The 5886-nt window shown below is 34.8% G+C and overlaps 1 long non-coding RNA gene across 1 annotated transcript; it reads right to left on the bottom strand.

Annotated features, from left to right (window-relative positions):
- Nucleotides 1-522: 522 nt before the first annotated feature.
- LOC118492407 lies at nt 523-1858 on the bottom strand. The gene is made up of 4 exons (XR_004893596.1): nt 1713-1858; nt 1558-1650; nt 637-721; nt 523-544 (listed from the first exon to the last, which is right to left on the bottom strand). It is a non-coding gene; the product is annotated as an uncharacterized LOC118492407 (long non-coding RNA).
- Between the last annotated feature and the right edge of the window lie 4028 nt (nt 1859-5886).

Consider the following 5886-nt stretch of genomic DNA (forward strand, 5'->3'; position numbering starts at 1 on the left):
AGACTTTAATCGGTTTGTTTAGGCCTGGCAAACAGGTTGGGTCGGGTCGTGGGTCAAAACCGGATCGGGTCGGTTAAAAAATATTCTTTTTTAAAGAGATTGTACATCATGGGGCAATTTTGTCGGGTTGAAACAGGTTAAAATTATTATACCTGATAACAAGTAAAACAGTCTGAAAACAACGAAGCTCCTGGCTCAAATCTGGCAATTTGATAGTATGATGAAGAATCCTGTTAGTAACGTAATCATTCGAATTCGGTCCACCGACAATACAAATCAGCGGAAGATTCTCACTGTAAGCACCCGCAATAGCGTTGAGAACACCAAGTCCACCAACAGTGAAAGTAACAACACAAGCACCGACGTTGCGAGACCTACAACATATCAATCAGATCTGTTAAATCAATACAAAAAATTGCAACAAGAACTTAAAAATAGATCAAACTAATACAAACGAAGCAAAAATGTACTGTTGATTCCAATAATCTTCATATCTGTTGCTGCAAAATCAAATAAAACATATACAACTTTGGAAGTGTGTACTCTAAAGCAATGGGAAAAAACACATTTTAATCACAAAAAAAAGTTCTTATATAAAGCAGTCTATACTACTTAAAATACACAAGTAAAACTTACAATCAAAAGCACAAGCTTCTTGAACATCCCTAACAGCAGCTTATTCCACTATGTTCCTCACGTTAAATCTCTTAATTGCCTTATCCTGAACAATCGGTAACAGTAGTCATTAACAAGAGACAGAAATACAGATGAAAAAAACGTAACTTTTGGATGTAAACAAAGCTGATTTGCTTGTGCATAGTCGCCTCAACTTTTAGAACCAAAACTGTTCGCTTGTTTAAACTAACATTATATTGATAGATGAGAATAACACACTCAGGACCTTTGTGCAATAAAATAGCCAATCAACAAAGACTCACTTTTAGTGTTTGTTCGTAACATAAAAAGAGTTTATAATCTCCAAGTTTAAAGTCAATTGCTATAATAAATTTAAAATTGAAGATCAAGTCTCAAGAAACGTTTAAACTGGTTTCTATACCGTACCGGGGGTCCGGCTCAAAAAAACGGCTCAACCGGTTGAACCCTATAATTCTATAAAAATACAGCTTCAACGACACAAAAAAAGAAGTTGAAGTTACCAATGGAGAATTTAAAACTCAAAAATTAAACATGAGTATAAACCGGCACCAGTAATAGCGGATTGTCCAATGATTGAATACTAAACCGGTACCGAATTAGACCAGGCTCTATCCGGGTAATGTAATGTCCCTGGTAACCAATTCAACCGGCTGGTTTGAATCGGTTTATAAAACATTAGTCTCTAGAATGAATGTAGTATATAACAACTAACATAATAATTCATAATTGCACAATACAACATTATCATAAACCACTCTCAGTCAGCGGATACAAAAACTTCAATAACATCTAACCTAAAAACACAAAACAGATCCCTCTAACAAATCAATCACCAACATATATTTCACATATCTAAAAACCGATCCTACAAATGAAGCAAAAACAGAGCAAATCAGATACCTTGGGGCAACATTTTCCACAATTCGAACAGCTAATGAACTTGACGTGACCTCGGCTGTGCTTGTTTCGTCCGCCATTTCTTCGCTTGAACGTCTACAATTAAACAAATCAGATAATATAAATTCAATCAGAAGTTAGAGGAATCATCAACGAACCATTTTGTGCTGAATCTAGGGTTTCTGCAAATGGAGTGTGATTTTGGGTTGCGGGGGTTTGTGTTTTAGGGTTTCTCTGGGAAGAACAGGTCTGGCAATAAAAGTGTCTTGGGATAGGGATGAGTAAAGGGATTCAAAAAATGAATCCATGGCCTCCCAAAATTTGTTTTGCCGCCCAGTGATTGTTGTATGCTTTAGATGGTTGTACAACAAGCTTTAAAGGGTTGTAAGTGTTAAAAAGTGGCAAATGACCATTTCTGCCCTTCGGATATGCATTATACATATATAAGGAAAGGATAGAGAATTGATCAAGAGGCATTTTGTCGAAGTTGCCCCTTGTATTCAAGCACGTGACGGGTAACATCTATATGTTCGTGAGTCGTGTAGTGACCTATGAACATGAGCTTTACTCTGAATTGCAATTTTATGAGCCTATTCTCGTAATGTTTTGACAGTGTTTGGTTTTGCTTCAAATCATGTTTTTTCATCAACTAGTTTCTTAACTTTTAATTGAGTTGAAGTTTTGTGAGCATCAAGGACCCGTAACCCTCTAAACTTGGTTTAGAGGCCCCTAGGTTAGGGATGACAATGAGTTGAGTATGGGACGGGGTATTGGTAATCACAAACCTATGCTGGACTTTAAAATTGTGTCCCATATTAGGTGCCCGTTACTTAATACCCACGGGGTTGTGGGTATATTTGTGTGTATCATATATACCCGTTTATAATCTTACTAGGTTAGAACCCCGTGTATTACATGGGTTGAATAAGTGTAATTTTATGTACTAAATGGTAATACAACATATCTTTAAAAATCTTGTTTATTATACGGGTTGAACAAATATAATTTCATATATTAAGTAATAAAAAAATTATATTCATCTCATAAATTGTTTATCACCTCAGTATGCATACAAAAATATATGTTGGGTTAATTTTAATTAAATATTAAAAAATATAAAGATTTAAAGTTGGAGATTGATGATACCGAGAGGTATATTTAAGTTTTGAATTAATATTTATCGGCTTAGTTTAATTGTTCTCTTAGACCGTGGGGTTGGTGGGGTTTGGGTTGGGGGCATGAGTTGACACGTGGAGTTCGAGCCCCCCACCGTCTAGTGACGTGTCCGTGGGGTATGGTGGGGCGTGGGTGCACCGCGTGGATTGGCAGGTTATTAAAATATATATATAAATTAAAACCCAAGGCGAATAGGAGGCCGCCACATCAAACCCAAGTCCGCCCCACGCCCGGCTTCAAATCCAAGCCCCAAGGGCCACGCCCCAACCCAAGCCCCATACCCCACAGTCTTATAGGCGGATTTATCCATTAGTATACATAAAAAATATACTTTTAGTGTGATCATATTTACTAAGCTCTATTTATCGATTATATTCTATTTAATTAATACATTATGCATACTAATACTAATTGTAAATCAAATAAAAATTAACAAATATTTGATATGAACTTTGATTTAAAAAGTTGGTATTGTTTCAGAAACGATATTTGAATTCTGATACGAAGAAGCTATATAAGTATGTAAGATGTCTTATAGTACTTACTATTGTTAATTATGACTTAGGGTATAAACAAATATCTTTTATTTTAGAATTCTAATGCAATATATATATCAATTATAATCCTCAATATGCAATTTAAGATCATCTTCCGTATATTTATAAATGGAGATTAATTATGTAACTTTTCATTTTATGAAATTATTTTCATTAAATGTATTGATAAGTAAGTAATTGAAAATTTGAAAAGTAGTTACAAATCTGTAAATTGATGATTTTAGGATTAACTTTTTTTAAGATAGATTTTAGGATTAATTTTTTTAAAGATAGATTTTAGGATTAACTATAAAACTAAAGAAATTTAGGCGGGAAAATAGAAGCATACATGGCCTTGATAATTGACTTGTGTCTCTCGTTTAGTTTACTTTATTATATGTACTACCGGTAAGACCCATGTGTAAACACGGGTGGTTTCTTAAAAAACCATGCATAACACGTATTAATAGAAAGTATAGATACGTGTATAGACATTGTACCAAAAGTTGTTATCTATTATAAATAATAGACAACTATACACATATATCATCAGTTAATATATAAGATACATATAAGTATTTCCATTGTCCTATAAAAAAAATAGTACCAACCCATTGACAATGAAACCTGTTTATAGACATAACTACATATAGAACATGTCTAAGAAGCAAAATTAGTACCACCGACGAACCAAATGTGCAACCACAAACAATCATCACATGAAACATTGTCTATAAATCTTCAATCAACGCAACACAAACTAAGAAGACTTTATCTTTGTCACGAAATGCACAACTTTTGTTAACTTCAGCAATTGAGTAGAGTTGTGAAATTCAAACGAAAGTTCATCACCAAAAGCAATATTGCAAGATCTCAGATAACCATACCATCCAACAATAGCGTAGCTGAATCCAGTTTTGGTTTTTGAGATCTTGTGAGCAGTTCCTGGACTTCACATTTGAGATTTTGGATCTTGACAGGCTTAGGATTATCAGTATGCAGATTCAACGCAGAAGATACATCTGATGGCAGATGCAAAAAAAACAGAAAATTGAATAATGAATTTTATAAAATATTGATATATATATATATATCCGAAATTGTTGAAATAACGAAACAAAGTAAGGACTGCAAAAACTTACAAGCCTGTCTTCAGCATGTGTGGTGAAGTGTAAGACTGGCTCTAAAGTGGATGATACTAAACGAACCTTTTGAACTTTACACGGTGTATCAGTATCTTGGTCATCCTCTACAATTGTCTTGCCACGAAGATTGTGCATCTTTTCAACCTAAGTAAATTAATTTAGACTATAACAACTCTAAATTCTTGAAATTTTGTAACTTTCTTTATCAACACAAACTATCTTCACAACTCAGCTTTGAAGTTTAAGACTCAATTTTTCACACCCCGATATTTCCACGTATTACCGGTGGGCCCGGTGGGGAGTATCGTGATGTAGTTGATATCATCATAGTCAAACAACACAATTTTAAATGCACAGCGGAAGCAAAAGATGAATCACATTACAAACCGAATAAATAGTAATATCAAAGTATCACAAACGGACTGTAATGGATCCACAGGCGGGTCGAAAGATAAAAAGATCATTGTTCACAGACTTTAACATCTAAAGCTCGCAGGACTTGGTTAATGATGCAAGGAGTAGCCAGCCTATTCCGTATAGTATCTGCACTTAGCCTTTTTGGGGAAAATACGTCAGTTTACACTGGTAAATACAATTAACCGACTCATTTTGAAAAGAGTTTAAGAAAATTGGTTTGAATGCACAAGGCACAAAATATCTTTTATAACTTGGGACAATTATTTAAAAATAATCTTGTACACAGTTTTACTTATTTGTCATCCGTCAGGGCCGGTTAGAAGAGCCGGACAAGATTAACTGACACGCCACAGGTATCCCACAAGGTTGATTCCTTTAAGTGGATTACCAGTTTTTACATAATGCAACTGTCAGGTGTATGCCTACACCCCGTGCTTAGGTCGTGGTCATTTCATGAATGATGCCAAGGATATCCGAGACATGGTCATTTAACCCCCAAAGGCCATACACCAAATAATACAGATTAAAACGAGTTATGTAAATACATTAATCACAATCCGATTTAAATGACTACACACCCGACCAAGCGGTATTATTATAATACCGTATCCCAAGCCCGTATAGGGAAAATAAGTTAAAAGTATTTACCTGAGCAAGTATAAATCACAAACAGCAAGTGCACATAGCTTTTACCAGGCTCCTAATCTGGAACGAAGGTTTTTAATAACCTATTAGATTCCTAACGGGTCTTTAATTAAGCCTAGACTTAGACCGGTTAGTTTTAAAAGAAGATACGGTTCAAAACGCAAGATTAAGCGAAGACCGGATTAGAATGTGGTTTAGACCGGCAAGATTGTATACTTGTTTAATATGGGTAAACTAAACACATTCTAGATTTTGAGATAAAAATGATAAGGTTTGACCCGTTTCGACTAATTTATGCAAACTAGTTACATAAACCGTACCGAACGCGAAAAGTGCGTAACAGGTAACCAAATGAATCATGAATAGGTTTCATAAGTTAATATGCCTTAAATATGTTGTGATATCAGAAGGAT

This window comes from Helianthus annuus, chromosome 5 (genome assembly GCF_002127325.2).
Source record: "Helianthus annuus cultivar XRQ/B chromosome 5, HanXRQr2.0-SUNRISE, whole genome shotgun sequence".
In the NCBI taxonomy this organism is placed as follows: Eukaryota; Viridiplantae; Streptophyta; class Magnoliopsida; order Asterales; family Asteraceae; genus Helianthus; species Helianthus annuus.